General features: G+C 38.8%; 1 long non-coding RNA gene across 7 annotated transcripts; it reads right to left on the bottom strand.

The window, feature by feature from the left end:
• Positions 1–8,401: 8,401 nt before the first annotated feature.
• Positions 8,402–14,249, bottom strand: LOC126584902 (uncharacterized). 7 transcript variants are annotated; one of them, XR_007610175.1, is made up of 10 exons: positions 13,899–14,249; positions 13,420–13,602; positions 12,851–12,929; positions 11,575–11,695; positions 10,866–11,492; positions 9,386–9,814; positions 9,174–9,226; positions 9,049–9,099; positions 8,877–8,953; positions 8,402–8,669 (listed from the first exon to the last, which is right to left on the bottom strand). It is a non-coding gene; the product is annotated as an uncharacterized LOC126584902 (long non-coding RNA). The 7 variants fall into 7 exon arrangements; XR_007610178.1 differs by lacking the exon at positions 10,866–11,492 and having other exon boundaries at positions 9,386–9,449; positions 9,686–9,814; positions 13,899–14,247; XR_007610180.1 differs by lacking the exon at positions 10,866–11,492 and adding an exon at positions 12,310–12,395 and having other exon boundaries at positions 13,899–14,247.
• Positions 14,250–21,224: the final 6,975 nt, after the last annotated feature.

A 21,224-nucleotide genomic window follows, 5' to 3' on the forward strand; every position in this document is an offset into this window, starting at 1 on the left:
ATCGGCGGCTTTGAGCCATTTTCCGGCCAACTCCGACCACAACTAGGGAAACCAAAGGTATATTTCGATTCCTTGTTCCTTGAACTTGAAATTGGTATATTAGATTGCTAGTTTTAGTTAAGTTTCAAAGCTAGGTGGAGTTGGAAAAGTTTCTCTGTCAAGATTCCCAAATTCCTACCCAAGCCCAAACTCGGATTCAAGCCTGGATTCGAACCAATCGACCCAAACCCATTTAGGAATTTGGAGGGAATATTCCGTTAACTTTCTAGTTAACTTTAACAAAATATTCCGTCTGAGGATGAAATTTTCCGTTAAAGTTAACTATTGACTTTTTCAAAATTTTCTCGGAAATCCTCCTAGGCCAATTTCAACACCCCAAGCTCGTTTTTGACATCCATTTAGTGTAATTCCAAAGTTTTAATGTAGTTGACCGCCGTGGCTGCTTGGTTGACCTTTTAGGATTGACCGTTGACATTTTCGTGGATTTTTTGCAAAATTTGATGGGGACCCTCCTTAGCATATTTCGACGCCCTGATTCCAAATCCACACTCTGTTTTTCCAAATTTAATATTCTTAGTGGAGTTTTACTAATGGGTCCCAATATTATGCTTAGATGCGATTACTATCGGAGACTCCGGCTATCCTAATTCGAATGGCTGCTATCCCGCAAGTATCTGTGAATGGGTCTTTACTTTTAAGTATTATATATTTATTTAGTTTCCATTTATACATTTGAAAAAGAATTCCTATGTATGCCTAGATTAGACTAATGTTTATAAGAATTAGCGAAATGACGGAATTTACGAAATTATTCCAAATCCTGTGAGATGCACAGATATGCATACTATTATGGGATGCTTTAATTATATTTGCAACCATGAATAGTGTTATGGTTGATTAGAATTATCGATTTACCATTATATGATCATAATTGTATTATCTGCTCATCGTGAGCTACACTGGTATTGTACTCGCCCGGACCAGGGCCAAATTTTCACGTATATGTTCACATTGCACCGTATGATCACTTCAGATCCATTGTAGGTGTCAGTCCTGTCTTAGATTGCTATAGGCAATTAGGACTCGTATGTGATGCGCATAGCGTCAGTCTTCACGTGATTGTAGTACTGAGCATAAATTGTCATTACACCCAATCTCGTTCATGTCTGGATATCTCTACATGGACTTGTGTGTCAGCATGTGTCGATGAGCACTCGATATGACATGTTGTTTATGCGAGATTATGTGATATCGATCGTTATATGTTATTTACACATTTTGTGACATATTGAATTCTTGAGATATTGCAGGCTACGGTAAATATTCTTATACAATATGTAGTATGTATATTTTGGAAACTATACTTGTTTTATGGCGAGGGGTTATTACGTTTTCAAAAAGGTTTTACAAAGTTTTATATTTAGGCCCACTCACTTTTTTTTTCGCCCCTCTAGGTTTTAGTGCTGAGCTTTCGTGTCGACGAGGATTCTTTGCAAATCTTGGTATAGGTGGTTACCTTTGATAGTATGATTCTCACCCTACTTTACTGTAATTTACTTCTGCTCTGACATCACGTGTGAAATGGGTTCATTCCCACTCACAAGCGCACTCTTCCATTTAGGCACTTTTAGGTTTAAATTTACTCACATGTTCCACACCTTTACAGTTTATGGCTTCGTCACCTTCTAGGTGTCAGCCAGCACCCCTCGATTCGGAGTCTAAGCGAACATTCCAGGTCGGGGTGTGCCAATTTGGTATCAGAGCATCAGTTTGGGCAATATTGCGTTCATCACATGCGTGATGCAAGCATTCTCAGTTCTTGAGCCTAATTTTTGAATCTTGCCACCTCGTCGAATACGAAAAATGTATTGGCTTTTTCTAAGTTTTGGGCATCTCAAACTACTTATCGATCTTCTAGAAGAACATTTTTGGCGACCGCCTCTAGACTTAAACAAACAACCTCGCTGCCAAGGAAAATCCCGATTTGGTATGAGTTAAACGCCCTGAAGCAGGGCTAATATATCAATAGTTGTGCACTACCGGAGAATTTCTCATCAATTCCACTACTATCCAATCATCTTTACCAACCCTTTCGAGATAGGAAACTAGAAATAATCTTGACTCCTTGACAGTACCCGTTAGAATACCACCTACTAGAATTCCTACAAAGTTTTACTTTTGTCAAAATTCAAAAAATATTTCGAGTGGCAATATGGTGCTATAGTGGTACATTCGATCGAAGAACATTTGGGGGACAATCACTTTTGGTCCCCGATAACACTAATCTTCTCAAACACACTAGTTATCATTCCTCATCTTCAAGAGGAAAATCGATTTCCGTTTAAGTCCATTCTAAGGTAAGTTATTAGCATATTTCTTTTTTGGGCCTTAGGACATTCCAATCGACACTAGTTCCCAGATTTTCTTTCGATGTTGTACTCATCATTTCGATAAGTATATGCTTGTGAGTATGAGATGTTATACCTTCAGGTTGCAAAAATCCTAAAAGCAGTAATCAATTTCTCCTAGAACTAATGAAACCATCTCATAGAACCAATTGCTTACTAGTTATCGGACACCATCCACCCGAACAGGATCTAACCTGTAATCAGCATACGGTGGCGCTACTAATTGACGATACTATTCGATATCCATAAATTATCAACCAGTATTCCGGTGGTATGATTTCTGATACCGGCCACATGCTAATATCTATGAGTGATTGTGCTAGAATGCCGGTTCACAGTTTCAAGATAACGAACAATACCAAAATACCTTATATGCGTTAATTAGCAGCACAACTGATAGACTGATTTATGGTGACAACCTAAGCCAAAGAAATTAAAATCGTGGAAACTTAAGGGCAAGCCTTGTAGGAGGATAGTAAACTCGTTGTTGTTTTAACCACATTACCCATTTAGGTAATCCGAACATTATCGACCAGTCATCCCTGAGGTCACTTTCACAAACAAACATTAGAATTGGAGCACGAGTTAAGTTCCCGTTGTAAAAGCAAAATGAGTATTGAGAAAGTTACGAAAACCTGGTAGCACATGTCATAGAGAAAGGAAATAGTACTGTATGTTTCGAGGATGCATATCTTTGGCATCATTTCTCAAAATTTTACATAGGATACCACTGAAGCAGGAAGTAGAATGCACCATCAATCCACCTTGTTAACACTACACTTATTCTCCCTACCTCATACCGAACAACTCATTTGACATTGAGAAAACTTGGTTACAAAAGCTTACCGATTAGGAATTTAACCAAACACTTTATCTAGGGAACCTCAAACCTATTCGTGAAGGTGAAAGACTAAACCTTAGGATTGTACCTAAATTTTAGCAACTTAATTGGATGACGATTAAAACCGTTAACCCATACTTTGAATTGATGGTCTACCCGACAAACTTTTGGAACTCGAGTTTTCTTTCATAGCTTGTCGAATTCATAGTGGTCTTACCGATGACTTTCTCACTTACCCTAGCTTATCGAATTCATAGTGGTCTTACCGATGACTTTCTCACTTACCCTAGCAACAAGAGAAAATTTTCTAAACACCGACAATCCGCTTTATACCAAATTCCTCAAATATTACCTTTGTTTAGATTGGTACTTTTCTTAGGAGATGTGATCTCAGCAGATGACATTCTTGTCAATTTCCAAAAAGGTTGCAAATGTAGAAAAATTCGTATTCCACAAATTGTTGTGAAATATGCAATGTCCTTGGCCTTGTTGATTTTATTGGCAATTTGTTAGTGACTTTTCAGCAGTGGTATTTTTCCTTTCATGTTGGCCGAGGAAAATCAGTTTTGCTGAGACGTGGAATATTATTTAAGTTGTGACAACTGAGGTGTCGTCTATTTCCTACCCTTGTTCATACACCTTTTGATAACATCGAGAATTTTGAAATCCACAATTACGTTTCTTTGAATAATTTGGTTGTATGTAGTATGACGATGTATTGCTTATGTTTCCCACCGGTTGAAACCATATAAAGTGAACCAACTTACTCTTGACCTAGTGTCAACAATTACCATCTTTACTTGAAACCGAATGACACTTCTCTATGGCGAAGCATGTCCAAAATCTTTACCAATGTTAGACTTCTCAAATACATTTTCATTTGTAATGAGCTAAATTTCTGACAGCAGCGATGGAAGAACTAAATCAATGTCTACGATTGCACTATCGTGTATTACCCCGGTTGTGCAAACGTAATTATTGTTCACCGTAGTAAAAGATGAATCTACCTTTGAACACCTTCAGCCTGTCCTATCCTAATTCAGTTGGAATTCATGAGTATTGATATGACGTTACTTACGAATCCTTAAGAAATTGTTCGAGTGGTTATAATCACTTACTGTATTTGAATAGAGATGGGAAATATCACCATAAGCTCCCAGTACGAGGTATCTTGGACATGTGGAGATTATGATGATGTTTCAGTGATTATAGATCGACTTGACAAATCAACTCACTTTCCGCTGGTCCAAATGGACTGTATTGTAGATCTCTTGGAAAAATTGCTCATTCTTGAATTTATCGGGTTTTCTGGCATTTCGATCAGCATCTACTCTGACCATGATTCCATATTCACTTTCTGTGCTAGAAAGCATTCCAGTTAACCTTAGGAACGTGCCTACCCTATTGCGCTTCGTATTATTCTTGAAACAGACAAACCGTCTAAGTGAAATGCTCGGACGTTGAAATTTAGTTGCGATCATTAATTCTTCAATCACCCAAAAAATAATCTATTGATCGAACCTTTACCGTTCCTGATATTCCAAAAGCTACAGCTGTAGTGAGATATATGTATTTAATGCAGTTACGTTATACTCTAGATTTGATGGACTTGTTCTGACTCTCAAATTCTTGACTGTTCTTTTAGCTTCTCGACATAGTTTTTCGCAAAATCCAAGAGAAATTCAATATGAATATGCTCACTATGGCGTTGCGAACTGCATTGTTAGGCTACATGGTGTATGTGTCACTACTGTATCTCACTGTGATACGTGCTTCACTTCCAAGCCTTGAGAAGTCTTCTTGAAGGCTATGAGTACAAAGTTATTGTCGGATACCACACTTCACCCTTAGACTAATAGCCAATCTGAACGAACTATCCAAACCTTCATGGCATGTTGCGTTTATCCGTTCTATAGTTTTAGGATGATTGTAGTAAACACTTATATTTGTTAGAGTAGCGTGTAACGATGCTTATTATTCCAGTTTGGGTGTGATATCGTTTAAAGCGTTGTATAGAGATTTTATGCACAATACATAATTGACGGAAGAGTATTGCAAACAGGTATTTGAAGAATTGAATTTACAACGTAGCAAATTTGTGTGCTATTGACGTTATCACCTGATGGGGTAGTACGTGTACGCGATTGAGGCATTAACCGGACGATTTATGTGTATTTTCCAGTGAGGGGCATGATTATAATATTGCACCCTCGGGAATTATTTGCTTGCTTATCGTGACAAAAGTGAGTTGTCAGTATTGCGGGTTGCAAATTGTAATATCGATAACTTATTCGTTGGATTTGTTAAGCAAGCGGATAAGTAGGCCCGTCTACGTTAGTATTTTGATTTATTTATTTATCTATTGTTGGGCTTGACCCAAAAGATACTACACTTATTCTCAGAGTATGTGATGCTACGAATGCATAGGTGAAAATTTTTCAATTTTTAATTTTAATTTTGATACAATTATTTTAACTTTACCTTATTACATATGTATTTTGACGATATGTTACTATATATCTATTTTTAACTTTATGTTTTAATAAAGGATTTCATATTTAAGTATTTTACTAAAGGAGAACGAAAGTATGAGTTTGGAGTCACAAAAGATGAATCATTGCAATCCTATCGCGACGGAATGACATTCTCTTTTATGCAATTGCCCTAACTTGATTTCTTCCTTATATATACATATATTTTTCTCCCTATCTTCTTTGAGTATTTTATGTATAACAAGTGATTTCAAATTTCGGGGATGAATTTTTTTTTAAGGTGGGTAGATTGTAACAACCCGTCCCTAATTTTACGGCTTTATTAATCTTAAAAGTATAAAATTACGAAAATACGCTTTGACGAGAGATTGTTGACTTTCGTTGACCGTCTTTTCGTGACGTGTGTGAGCTGTTATTTTACCATATTCTCGAAATACTCGACGGTACGAACGCGTAGGCTCGAGCGGAATCGAATTTGGAGTTACGATGAAGATTTTATGACCTCCTCTCAGGTCCTCCTTGTCTCCATGTCCTCTCCTTCCCACTCTCCCGAACCCTCTCTCATTTGTCGCCACCTCATTACACTCTCTCTTTCTCTAACTTTCCCCGTCTCTCCCTCAGCTCTCTCGCTTGCCTCTCTCTACAAGTATAGAGATATCCAACCACCGACACACTCCCACTTCGACGAGCTTCGTCGACACCAACACACACCTACCAATTTTCTGGACGAGCCACTACTTAGAGGATATCACTAAACTAAAAAACGTGTGTGGAATTGAACCACCATCGATGCCATTTTCTCCAGCGATTTATCGTCAATTTCCGGTAAGGTGAATCTTGGAAAACCCTTGATTTTTTTCCCATCTCGCTATCCTAAGTCTGATTCTTAGGTTATATTTGTGTGTTGGTGATGATTTGGACGCAGAAAACACCCCTGGAAATTAACCCAGTTTTCTGGTGAGAGATCCAGCGACTTTGAGCCATTTTTCGGCCAACTCTGGCCACGACCGAGGAAACCAAAAGTATATTTCGATTCCTTTTTCCTTGAGCTTCAAATTGGTATATTAGATTGCTAGTTTTAGTTGAGTTTCAAAGCTAGGTGGAGTTGGAAAAGTTTCTCGACCAAGATTCCCAAATTCTGACGGATGTAGCGGCAACCGGCCGGAGAAGAAGAATAAGAGAAAAAAAAAAAAAAAAAAAAGGCCCAAGCCCTAACCCGAATTCAAGCATGGATCCAAATCAGATTCAAGCCAAGATATGAGTTGGATCCAATCTCGAATCCGAACCAACCGACCCAGACCCATTTAGAAATTTGAAGGGAATATTCTAGGAATATTCTGTTAACAATATTTCATCTGAGGATGAAATATTCCGTTAAAGTTAACTGTTGACTTTGGTTGACTTTTTCAAAATTTTCTTAGAAACCCTCCTTCAAAATTTTGTTAGAAACCCTCCTAGGCCAATTTCGACACCCCGAGTCCGTTTTTTACATCCATTTAGTGTAATTCCAAAGTTTTAACGTAGCTAAACGCCAGGACGGCTCGGCTGGCCTTTTAAGGTTGACCATTGACTTTTTGTAAAATATGTCGGGAACCCTCCTTAGCGTATTTCGACACCCTAATTCCAAATCCACTCTTCGTTTTTCCAAATTTAATGTTCTTAGTGGAGTTTTACTAATGGGTCCCAATATTATGCTTAGATGCGATTACTATTGGAGACTCCGACTATCCTAGTTCGAACGGCTGCTACCTCACAAGTATCTATGAATGGGTCTTTACTTATAAGTATTATATATTTATTTAGTTTCCATTTATACATTTGAAAAAAAATTTCATACGTATGCCTAGATTAGACTAATGTTTATAAGAATTAGCAAAATGACAGAATTTACGAAATTATTCCAAATCCAACGGGATGCACAGGTATGCATACTATTATGGGATGCTTTAATTATATTTGCGGCCATGAATAGTGTTAGGATTGATTAGAATTATCAATTTACCATTATATGATCATAATTGTATTATCTGCTCATCGCGTGCTGCACTAGTATTGTACTCGCGCGAATCAGGACCAATCTTTCACTGTGTATGTTCACATCGCACCGTACGTTCACTTTGAATCCATTGTAGGTACTAGTCCTATCCTAGCTTGCTATAGGTAATTAGGACTCGCATGTGATTCGTATAACGCCAATCTTCACGTGGTTATAGCACTTAAGTGTAAATCATCATTACACCCAATCTCAGTCATGTCAAAATATCTCTGCATGAACTTATGTGCCAACATGTATCAATGAGCACTCGATATGACATGTTTATGCGAGATTACACGATCTCAGTCATATGTTATTTACGCATTTTGTGACGTATTGAATTCTTGAGATGTTGTAGACTACGGTAAGTATTCTTAGACTATACGTACTATATATATTTTGAAAAATATACTTGTTTTACAGCGAGAGTTTATTAGGTTTTGAAAAGATTATACAAAGTTTTGCCTTTAGGCCCGCTCACCTTTGTTTTTCACCCCTCCAGATTTTAGTGCTGAGCTTTCGTGTCGATGATAATTCTTAGCAAATCTTGGTATAGATGATTACCTTTGATGGTATGATTCTCACCCTATTTTACGGTATTTTACTTATGCTTTGACATCACATGTGAAATGGGTTGAAGTGTGTCACCCTGTATAGAATTTTCAATACATGTCTACTCAAGAGAACATGGAAGTCAGATTTATTGATACATAATAAAAGAAATTCCTTATGCATTAGAAACAATTTCAAATGAGAAGCTCACTCTGGAGACTGAAAGTAACATGCTCAGGTTCACCACCATATTCACTTTTTCCTTCTCCATGCACTTAAATTCTTCCTCAACCTTTAAGAAGTCATTGTGCAGTTTTCTATTGCACTGTTGCAACCTTGCCCTGCTCGGGAAAACACAAAAGTAAGATTTATAGATACATAATAAGAGAAATTCCTTATGTAATTAGCAACAATTCCAAATAAGAAGCTCGCTCTAGAGACTGAAAGTTGACTCCTTAACATGCTCAGATTCTCCACCGTATTAACTTTTTCCTCCTCCACGAACTTAAATTTTTCGTCAACTGTTAAAAAGTCGTCGTGATGCTTACTACTGTACTGTTGCAAGCTTGCAATGTATTCTTGTGATCGTTTGCACATATCATTCAGTGAAGTTATCTGCAGAGCTCTGAAAAAAATAATTTTCAGATTAAAGCATTTGTAAAGAAACTCCGTACCTGCCATGGAAGCAAAAGAAGGAAAAGAATGCATATTCTACTTTACCTTCTGAATAACACTTGAAAGCTCACTTTGAACTCTCCTGTGCTCTGTAGCCTGGTACACATATTAAATCATTTAATAATCTAGAGAAATTAACCAAACTCACCCACATTGAATGTCAAACCCACCTACAACCAAAATGCTTATGGATCTCCTCAGCTGTTCTAGGGTTTCTTCACTCCTGTAACATAATGCAAAAATACCCACATCAATACTACCTAAGCTCTGTAATTCGTATGGAAAACTTGTATATAACCAACCTACTCTTTTCAAAAGGAATTCGGTGTAATAAAAAAGAAAAATAAAAAAAATAAAAAGAAAAACAACAACAACAACTTACTATTTCTTATGACTAATTCCAATTGCCCTTTAGGCTCCCTAGCTTTTGAACCTCCATGGTCACACTCACGAATCCACAACCATGAAACCAAAGTCATTACTTTGGCAAATAAACATAACCAAAAACAAAAACAACTAAATTTTTCAAATGGGTTTATCCCCAAAATTACCAGCCGAGTTGCTGAAAACTGTGATATGGGGTCCGAAAACCAATTTGCACTGCTCCAACGAAGACCCAAGAGGAACCACAATTTGATTCCAATTAACAAAGAAGCAAAAACAATAAATAATGGGTATATACCTGTAAAAGAGTGACCTGTGCTGAGAGGGTGGTTGCCTCAGTCTGAAGCTTCAGCAGCATTCTCTCCAGCTCATTCGTATACCTCACTTTTCTCTCCTACCTCACAGCTGATTGCCTATTAGCTAAATCCTACAAAACCAAAAAATTGAAAAACCACAATTTCTCATTCAATATAATAATAATATCAGTGTTTTAAAGAACTCGCCTCGGGGCGCGCCTAGGGCGCCCTTGAGGCTGGGCGCCATGACAAACGCCTCAGTTTTGCTGGAGTGGGCGAAAGGCTTCGCCGAAGCCGCCTAGGCACCGCCTCAGCCGCCTAGGCGCCGCCCAGTGGGTTTTTTTTTTTTTTTTTTTTTTTTTTTACTCCCAAACCCAAATTTTGGGCAGGATTTTATATAATTGATGTGTGTGCTGTCTACGTGCATTGTTATATGTGTGCTCATTATGCTTTTCATCCTCTATTTTATACATACATAATATAATATATGTATATATATGTGTGTATATATATATTTATAATATATGTGTGTGCTCAGGTGATTATTGATTAATAATCTTTCTCTTTTTAATATAATATATGTGTATGCTCAGTGTATATATTAAAAAATTTAGGTCCCGTGAGGCTTCGCCTCACGCCTCACGCCTCACGCCTCACGCCTTACGCCTAGGCCAGGCTTCCCCCCTCGCCCACGCCTCACGCTTTTAATACATTGAATAATATCCACAAAAATAACCCAAAAATTCAAGACAAACACACACAAGTACAAATAAAAATTAGAAAGTGTTACCCTTCCCAACACAAACTTCAACCACAAAAATTTGCTAGATAGACCAAAAGAAATTCCCAAAATTTAAGCAAATGCAATTTCTAAAGATTTTGCAGAACAGAAGGCCAATTTCCCCCAGTTTAATTTTCATAATTACAAAATAATTGCAAGCAATTTAATCAACAGTAGTAGAGCAGAAAAACCTAAAAACAACAGAAAGAAAACCTCAAAATCTTAGTAAAATGAAGAACAAAAATCACTAATCACACAACCAAAATTAATAAAAATAATAAACTAGTATGCATGAAAGACAGAAATAATCAGTGAGAGGGAGGAAATCGATTTCTGAAGGAGCTCTTTCGTTCGAATCCAAGTCGAGCATGAAGGAAAAGGTGGAGGAGGAAACTCCAAACCTTGAGAACTTGGTCTTCTGGGAAGCGAGTCGAGGAGCACAACCAAGCTTGAGAGAACTAAGAGCGAGACAGGGTGAGTTTGAGAGCAACAGAAGAGAGATTTGTGAGAGAAGTGGAAACAAAATGAAAAATCGAGAAGATATGTTCAAAATATAGGGTCGGTCGATGATCGACGCGTGGATCAAATGGGCAAAACAGCCATTTGACTGTACAAATGAGGAAACAGCAAAGGAAAACGGAGGAAAAACAGAGGGGCAAAACAGTCCACCCACTGGTCATCAACAGTACCCCTGAAACTGAGTTTTAGTATATAGGACTAGAATTTGTACCTGAGCGTTGTTGCGGGATTCAAAACTATATGAAAGATTATGCAATTTCAATCTTCATAAACAATGTTTGAGTCAAAAACTGAGTTACATTGCCAATGCAAATTATACACAACCTCATCATGAATGAAACAAATTTAAATTTCAAAAGAGAAACCTATTTCGTCTATTAAAAATATTACAAAGTTCTTTGGATACGAAAAAACACAAATTGCTTCCTATCTAAAAACATTAATGAGAAATGTTGTTTCCTGCAACACTAAAAGTTGTCCTCTGCTATGTTGGTCATTAAGAAAGCATCCTAGGCAAGGGGAAAAAAATTGAAATAAATTTATAAACAGTAGAATTATATCATGAACAAAATAAGGATAAAGCGTGTTTACCTAGTGTTTTTGTGTGCAGAAAAAAGTCTGATTTGCATGAAATGGAGATGACCTTCTCTGGCAATTCTATAGGACGCGATCAAACTTTTGTGCGTTTTCAACTTGCCTTGCAACCAAGTTTCTACAAAAACAGATCGAATTCGAGAAAGTAATTAGACCAAGGCATAATATAAGAAAAAGTATAGAAAATATAAACCACATATACCACTTATTATACTACTTTGTATTCCGAATACACCTAAAAATATATCGATTTCTAGTGAATAGTTCGGTTCCAATTAATTCCACTTTAGTTTCTTTCAAACCCTTCAACTTATCCTTGACTTTTTTTAACGGCATTATAATTAAGAGTTAGTTTCCATCAAATCCTTCAACCAATCCCACCCATACCTGTCTAACCCTTCATAATCCCAATTTTACTCTCTTAAACCCTCTAACCTAACCTTGACTTTGTTTTTACAGCTCTTTCATTTAAAAGCTTATTTTCTCTACAAAATCATAATAGTTTCTGTCTTACATCACATTTTAAACTCTTGATAACATTAATTTCCATCTCCAATCAGAATGAACCTCCAACGTTAGAAATATGAGTAAAAAAATTGTTTACTAAAAGAATTTGCCAATTCTAATTAACAACTGTTAATCAAACTGTAAAAGCAACATATGAGTTTTTCCAACTTCAACCATAGAACCAACAGCGAGAATCCAATTGGAAATGGAATAGACCAAACAGACCATGAAGATTACACAATCAGAAGATGATATATTTGAAGGAGAAGAGTTCATTGCATAGTATGATGACAGCCGATCAACAGCAGAAACTGAGAAGAGCGAAGAACTTGGCCTCAGATTTTCTCCAGAATAATTGAAAAAATAAATAAACTTAACATGTAGGAATGATGCTGTTATTTTCTCCAAACAATAAGCATCATCTCTTAAAATATTAAAAATAATTTATGTGCATTTCATTCATATTTCTATTCACATCATAAACGTAAATCTCAAAACACAACTCATGAAACAACTTTTCTTACTAAACCCTAGAACACATTTAAAAATTTTTAAAATAGTTCTCATTTTTTGTTTTCTTTGCTAAATTCATACATGCGTTTCTTAAATTTAAATCCAGTTTATAAATTTTCACATCAATCTTTAGAAAGTAATTTTTTATATAATTATTTAAAATATGCTGTATAAAACATACTTATTGCTTCCACTTAAGAAAACTGAAAACACAAAATGAATTAAACTCGGAGATTAAAGTAAGTTCCCTTACCAAATAACTGAAGCCAAATTGACACAGAAGCATATCAACGTTGCATCGTCACAGGTACACCATTAGCAACGTTGCTTTACTGATTCAAACATAAACATGAATGAATTAAAAGCGTTAAAAAATGAAATAACACTTCAATTCTTTGCTAAATTCATTCATGCGTTTCTTAAATTTAATTCAGCTTATAAATTTTCACATCAATCTTTAGAAAGTAATTTTTTATGTAATTATTTAAAATATGCCGTATAAAACATACTTATTGCTTCCACTTAAGAAAACTGATAACATAAAATGAATTAAACCTCGAAGTAGTTCTCCTAATGAATTTTCAAAACAACGATACAGTACAGAAGAGAAGATTGACCAAATGAAAGTACAAAACCGTATGTCTGCTGAACTGGTTCCCAACTTAATGCTTAGTTTTATGTTGCATGTAGACTTCTCTACATTGGGATATACATATGTACATAATAATTATATATACACACACACACACATATGTAAATACTTATAGCAGGGAAGAAACTAACACAATAATATAGCAATTGCTAGGAAAATGAGAGATGTACATATTTTACTGAGAGAATATGATGAAAGAGGATTCTTTTATCGATCAGCGACGTTCTGCTTATTCCGTAGAATTAGAACGTCGGAAATGAATCCGAGGTAAGGAAATATAGTAGTGGCGAATCCAAGATCAGCGGCCTCGGAGAGTTAGTTCGAGCGCATATTCGGATATCCAAGAATGGGACCTGCAGGGGGGGTGTTTGTGAAAAAAAAAACACATTTGTGAAAAAAACACAGGGAAGAAGAAATCAAAACTAAAACCAGAAAATACAGAACAATCAAAACAAAAACCCACACAAAAATGAAGAAAGTCAGAGAATCCAGAGCAAGATTAGAATTTGGAAGAAACCCCATTTGAGAAAAACCCGCAAAGATGAACAAAAGTAGCATCAAGATTAAAAGCAGAGCAATCAGAACAAAACCCATATGAGAAATAGCCACAAAGATGAAGAAAAAAAGAATCTTGGGGTTTGGGATATACCTGAATGAAGCAGTCATGGAAGAAGAGGCGCAGTACCTGAGCAGAGACATTCTTCTGGTGGGTGTAATCTGCGTCATCGTCGACCTCACAATGGTCTCAGTTTCTGGGCAAGTCTCGTTGTAGAAATCGTATTCAAGATCCAATTGACCTCCATCATTCATCTCCTCAATGACGAAATCTTGGCCGCCATCGGAAGAAGCCAGAGAAACCAGATTGACCAGTGGCTCTTGGGCGGAGGAGGAGGCGAAGAGAAGCAGGGAAACACGAAGGATTGATGCAGGGAGAAAAGCACAGAAATAGAGAGGAAGAGAAGGGGAAAAGCGACGGAAGAAAATGGAAGAGCACCTTCCCACAAAAATGTTACTTATTTGACAGCAATGCAATAGGGCAAAGTTGAAATAACAAAAAAGAAGCAGGGGTGAAAATGGAAGAACACTTGGATTTTAGTATGTATAAATAGAAAGCCTTTAAGGGAAAGGATTCTATTTTTAAAACAAAAAATATAGAGACCCCTCTTAATCGTTAGATTTGATTTTAATGAAATTTTTGTAGTTGAGATTCTATGGCCTATGATTTAATCTCAACCACAAAATTTCATTAAAGCCAGATCTAATGGTAAAAAAGATGTCCCTTTTTTTTTTTAAATGAGAATCTCTTCTCTTAAAGGGCCTGTATATAAATACATGTACACATATCTATCTGTGCATTTATATATAAACACACATATAACACATAATTAAACTAATAGAATTTTATTCGTTCATCACAATAAAGTTACATCATCAAAATAACACAATAATACAATAATCAAATAGAGTCACTTAGTACTACGGTCTGATGACATTTCTCTTCACTTGGAAGTGAGAGATCTTAGGTTCGAATCTCGTGGATGGCGAATTCGATACCAAATTAGGTTGCTCATTGCATGGCTTAACCGAACTCCCCTTCCCCTACTAAAAAAAACAAAAATAAAAAAAAATAAAAAACCAAATAGAGAAAACAAAACAAATTAAACTCCTAAACCCAAATTAATTTCAACTCTTTAACACCTTTTTCTTAGTATTAGAATCATGCTATGGGGCATCAAACCAACTCCATTTTTATAAGGCTTGGATTTTTTCAGAGCCGGTGGGCATCACGCTTCTTTGGTTCCTTTAGGTACCATTTGGTACTTGGGACGGGACAGAACGGAGTGAGACGAGGCGTTCCGTCCCACGTTTGGTGCGTTCACAGGACAAATTTTGAGTGAATTTTCGTTCCGCCTTACCCCTTGGAATGACTTGTTCCACATTCGTGGAACACAAAATTATAACCTCTTCGTCTCCTTCTTCTTCCTCCTTGTTTCCATCCGAAGACATCTTTGCTCCCTCTTCGTTCCATCCCGTCATGTCCTGTCTCATCCCGTCTGCATACCAAACGATACCTTAGCTTTTGGGGTTGTAGAACCATATCCGCTCATCTTGATCACTAAAATCTGTTGTAACATACACTACTACATAATAGGGGTGGGCACGAGTAGGTTTGGGTCGGTTTTGGGCCAAAATTGAAACCAAATCGACCTAGTTGGTTAGGCCAAAATTACAAACCAAAACCAACCAAGCTGGGTCTAAAACCGATCAACCCAACAGTGATGGGTTGGTTTGGGTCGATTCTTGGTTTGTGTGTGTTGAACAAAAAAAAAAACATATGAAAAAATAGAGTCCATACAAATTGGGTCAAACTATATGGTAAAACAAAAATGTAATCTAGCCCAAAAAATGAGGATAGGCTTTACATACAAATACATCCAGGAATAATAAAATAAAATAAAAAATTTATATTTTTTCCTACAAAAGGGGGGAAGTAACGTGCAAAAAACAAGTGCTCCCCCATTTTCTGCAACAAAAAGAAACGTGGAGTCAAAAAGGGGGGTTAACAGAAAGTGGCAGGAGGTCATGGCTTCCATCTCCCCCCATGTAACAAATTCTAGAGCCTTATTAGGATGCCTATAAATAGGCATCAGCTACAGCAAGAGAGAAGGACAAAAAAAAAAGGAGGGTACTCTGTAGAAATTGAGAGACAGAAGAGTGCAGTGAAGACGATAGAGAAGGAGAGGCAAAGCAAGAGAGCAAAGGCAAAAGAGAAATAGAAGAAGAAAAAAAATAAAAAAGAAGATATCAAGTGTTACCCACAAGAACAAAGAGCAAGAAAAGCTACAAAGCATTTAAAGGTATAAATCTATCCTTCTAAATCTTTCTTTGTATGGTTTATCTCGGCTTTGCAGGAAAAAAAAAGCAATTTGTTTCTTCAACGTCTCCCATCCCCAGTCCCATGAATTTCTTCGGGGTGATCTAAACCACCCCGTGAAGTTCCAATCAATATAAGTGGTCCGTTTCCCGCCGCTGCTGTCAATCCTATGAATTTCTTCGAGGTGGTCTAAACCATCTCGTGAAGTTCCAACCAGGTCTAGGTGATCACTGCACTACGGCAACACCACCGCTCTTCAACCGTTGTCTCCATTAGTCATCTGGAAGAAGCCCAAGGGAAGTGCAGTTCATGATCCGAAGGTGATGAAACCAAAGGATATAGTTGGGCACGCCAATCCAGACCATCAATAAATTTGATGAAGGCTTGAGTAAGAAGATGGTAGCGGTGTGAAATAGCTAAAGAAGGCAACATTGCAATAAACCGCCAATGTCAGACGGAAGCCCAAATAGAGACAGCAGCTGCGCCATGTCTTCACCATCATCGACACCCTGCAACTTGTGATGTCCAACGGAGATTTCATCAAAACACAGTAGCAAACCGTTTTCCCACAACCTCCTGCAGCCTCTTGGGTGTCTAAAGAAGTTTTCGACATCTCTCTTTCTCTTTTCAGAGATGCAACGAAGAAGAAGCCGTCGCTCTGCATGTTTGAACAAGTGGAGAACAAGAACCCAACATGCCCAGCTATGGTCCTGAAGCTTCTTTCGATCGACGGGCCATGGTCGTCTTCAAAAGCTTTTAGCGTTCTTCATTAAGACTGTTTGTACCATACCTGACCAATCCCGAAACTACTGAGCATCGGTCAACGTTATACTGTCAAGGACCTAGAAGAGTTTCCCTCTAACCAGGAGGCCAATTAAAGTGCGACACGTGTCGACATCAGAAGCCAATCATAGCGCGACACATCTCAACATCAGAAGTCAATCACAACACGATACGTGTCAATGTCAGAATGAAACTAGAAACTCTCTTCTATAAATAAAGATCATTCTCTCACAATATTTCCTAATGTCATTTATACTAAATCATTCACTTGTACTCACTAAAGGAGAGCTTGAACCTATGTACTTGTGTAAACCTTTCACAATTAATGAGAACTCCTCTACTCCGTGGACGTAGCCAATCTGGGTGAACCACGTACATCTTGTGTTTGCTTCCCTGTCTCTATCCATTTACATACTTATCCACACTAATGACCGGAGCAATCTAGCGAAGGTCACAAAGTTAACACTTTCTGTTGTACCAAAGTCCTCACTAATTTTGTGCATCAACATTTGGCGCCGTATGTGGGAACGACACTTATTCCCACTCTCTTCAGCTTTGTCAAGCTGGTTTCCACCATTCGTACACTCTCTTTTGACCAGGCATCCCTCTCCAACATGGGGAGCGAAGGAAGCCACAGCACACAGAATGACACCCCTATTGTACCAAGTGCAAAGCAACGAAAAAATGAAGGAAAGAGGGTTACTCTTCAAGCTAAAGTCGATGAGCTAGAAGCTCAGAACAACAAGATAGCAATGAAGAATGAGGTCCTCCAGGAGCAGTATGAGAAGCTTTTTGAAACGCTCCATGAAATTAGGCGTACTCAAACACACGAGCTCATTGCCCCTGTGGACATCAACCATCATCTAGGTGTCTTCCAACACGGAGGGTCACATTCCTTCGACATGGGTATCCCTGATGAAGAGCGAGCTAATCATCAAAACATTGATCAACATGAGACATCTCTCAACCCAGCTGCTTCGACATGAAGCAAGAGAAGTGGAGGAAGACACCTCCTTGCAGAAAGGTTGGAAGGATCAAAAGCCGTTTATCGTGACTGCCGAGACTTCCTAAAGTAACGTTGAAAGAATCCCCTCCACATATGCTCGAAGATCAATGACCCAAGGGTTCCTAAAAGACTCGGTCCCTTCCCACGACCTAGGTTAGCTGCCAATCTAGGGAAGGAACAACAGGTCCCAGAGGAACATGAAGGTACAGGGGACTTTGAAGTATTCCGACAGACTCGCCCTAGAAGTCAGTACGGCGAGTCCAAGGAAAAATTGCACGCCTTTGCTCAAACTTTCCTACTTCCAAGAGGCAATTGAGACTTACGAAAGAAAATACCAGTGGTACATGAGTCCACGCAGGATCCCATTGTCCTACAGCTCCTTGAGGAAGTAAACAAGTTGAAGGCCGAACGTCAGGCTGAGATACCTGACTGGAACCAACCCAGGCCTGGCCCTCTCACAAGGAGGATCCTTGACACCCTCTTCAAGCGAAGACAAAACAAAAGCTTGGTTTACAACTATATACTCGAAGGGAGGACCCAATTGAACACCTTAACCTCTTTGAGTCCACCATGGCATATCAGATGCACACCGACGAAGAGCGATGTCTTCTCTTCCCCTCCACCCTCTGGCGGAGCTCTAAACTGGTATTGCCGTCTTCCACCTAAGACAGTAGACTTATTTGAGGAATTGAGGAAACTGTTTGTCTCTCAACACATCTTCCAGACCGATCGCTTGCATTCTGCAGATGACTTGTACACTATTTGCCAGAAGCCGAACAAGTCACTACGAGAGTATGCTGGTCGTTTCAACCATGAGTATTCTCACTACGCTGAGGCAGATGACAAGACCACCTTCAAGGCCTTCACGGCAGGGCTACGCGATTGTTTCTTTAAGTACATGATCAATGCCAACACTTGGAAGACTTACTCTAAGGTGATGGCACAGACTTACAACCATGCCTCTGCCGAGGCAAGGACATATCAAGGGAAACCCCCCACAACCACCCCTTATCAGCAAGTAGGGAGTGGAAGCCAGATCAAACCAAATGAGAAGACCTCGACCTTCCAAACGGCAGCGGTGCCTCCCCCTGCCTTACTTAATACTTCGTCAAGTCAACAGACATATCAATCTCAAGGCAAAAGGAAAGATTTCTATCCTCACCAGTCTCATTTTAGTAAAAAGAGTAAGGGACACTACCGCGATAACCAATGGTATCGCCATGATAATCCCCAACCCTAGGCAGTCAACACAGTGGGTCAAGCACGTGTCAGGACAACCCCTACCCCAAGGTATGAGGCATACACACCTTTGAACGCCACATGCGTGGCCATTTACCCCAGCATAACACACTTGATACCGAAGCCAAAGCCGAGGCACCCGGATTACAAGCCCATGAAGAACATGGGCACGTTTTACTGCTACCACGAGCATAACGGCCATGACGGTGAATTGTGTATCACCCTTCGTGATCATATTGAAACTTTAGCACGTGAAGGAAAAATTGACCAATTTCTCCTTCACCTTCCAAGGGGTAACCGTAACCAACACCAGGTAAATGTGATATATTCCATAAGTGGTGGCACACCCATATCTAAATCTTCAAACAGGGCCATGAAAAATAGTGAACAAGCTTTAAGGTCTGGCCACCAAATGTTTCATGTGGAAGACATCAGGGGAGGTAAGTATCAAAAGCCTAACTGGGATCCAATATGTTTCTACCCTGAGGAAGAAAGAGGTATCATCTACCCTCACAACGACCCACTGATCGTGGAAGCTCACATAGCCAACTTTGAAGTACGACGAATCCTAGTAGACACGGGGGCTTCGGTCAATATCATGTTTGCTGAAGCTTTCAGGGCACTTAATGTAGCTGAACACTTGCTCGATCGCTCGATTTCCCCTCTGATAAGCTTCTCCGGTGATATCGTGCAACCTTTGGGAAGCATACACTTACCTTTCACCATTGGTACATGCCCTTACACAATTACCATTACCACTAACTTCCTGGTGGTTGATTGCCCAGCGGCATACAATGTCATCTTCGGACGTACAGCCATCAATGATCTTAAGGCCATGGTATCCACACATATGTTGTTGATGAAATTTCCAACCCCCTTATGGCAATGGTTACATCAGAGGAGATCAAATTAGTGCACGATCATGTTACAACACTTCGGTCAAGTAACAGCACCTGTATGTGCCCAAAGAAACCCTTTCTATACATGACCAAGTCATAAAGAACAGCCCAGACGAAGCCAACTTGGATCTTCACGATGGCAACAGTCAACCTGACGATCATCGAGATGACTCTTTCATCCAGCAAGCACAACCCGCTGAAGAGTTGGAGAAGTTCTCTATCTCAAAAGATTATCTGGATCGCATGGTGAAGATTGGTACCACACTAAGGTATTCACTTGGTCATACGAGGATATGCCAGGCATCTCTCCCGATATAATCTATCATCGCTTAAGTATTAACCCCAAGACTAAGCCAGTGAGACAGAAGCAAAGATCTTATGATGCTGAATGGTACGAGGCAATGAAGGCAGAAGTTGAAAAACTCAAAGGCATAGGCTTCGTCCGTGAAGTTAATTATCCAACGTGGGTAGCAAATGTTGTCCTTGTTAAGAAGAATCCGACCAAGGAAAGTCTCCTGCTCCAAAAGGTTTTGTGGAGAATGTGTGTCGATTACACCGACCTAAACAAATGATGCCTGAAGGATAGATTTCCTCTTCCTCTCATAGACAGACTTATAGACTCTACGGCAGGGTGTGAACTCCTAAGCTTCATGGATGCTTACTCAGGATACAACCAAATCCTCATGAACCCTCCGGACCAAGAACACACAGCCTTCACTACTGACAGGGGATTATATTGCTATAAAGTCATGCCCTTCGGCCTAAAGAATGCAGGAGCGACTTATCAAAGACTGGTCAATTCAATGTTTGCCGAACAGATTGGAAAGAGCATGGAAGTTTACATTGATGATATGCTAGTCAAGAGCAAACATGTTGACCAACACATCACCAACCTATCTGAAACTTTCACCATTCTGAAGAGGTATCGAATGAGGTTGAACCCCAACAAATGTGCCTTCGGCGTAGGCTCTGGCAAATTCTTAGGCTTCATGATAAACCAACGAGGCATTGAGGCTAATCCCGAGAATATCAAAGCAATCCTCGACATGAAGGAACCGGTAACTTCAAAAGACATCCAAAGCCTTACTGGCAAGGTGGCAGCCTTAACTAGGTTCATCTCTAAGGCTACAGACAGATGTGCTCCTTTCTTCAAAGCACTTAAGGGAAGTAAGA

The sequence above is a fragment of the Malus sylvestris genome, chromosome 10, assembly GCF_916048215.2.
Source record: "Malus sylvestris chromosome 10, drMalSylv7.2, whole genome shotgun sequence".
Classification (NCBI taxonomy): domain Eukaryota; kingdom Viridiplantae; phylum Streptophyta; class Magnoliopsida; order Rosales; family Rosaceae; genus Malus; species Malus sylvestris.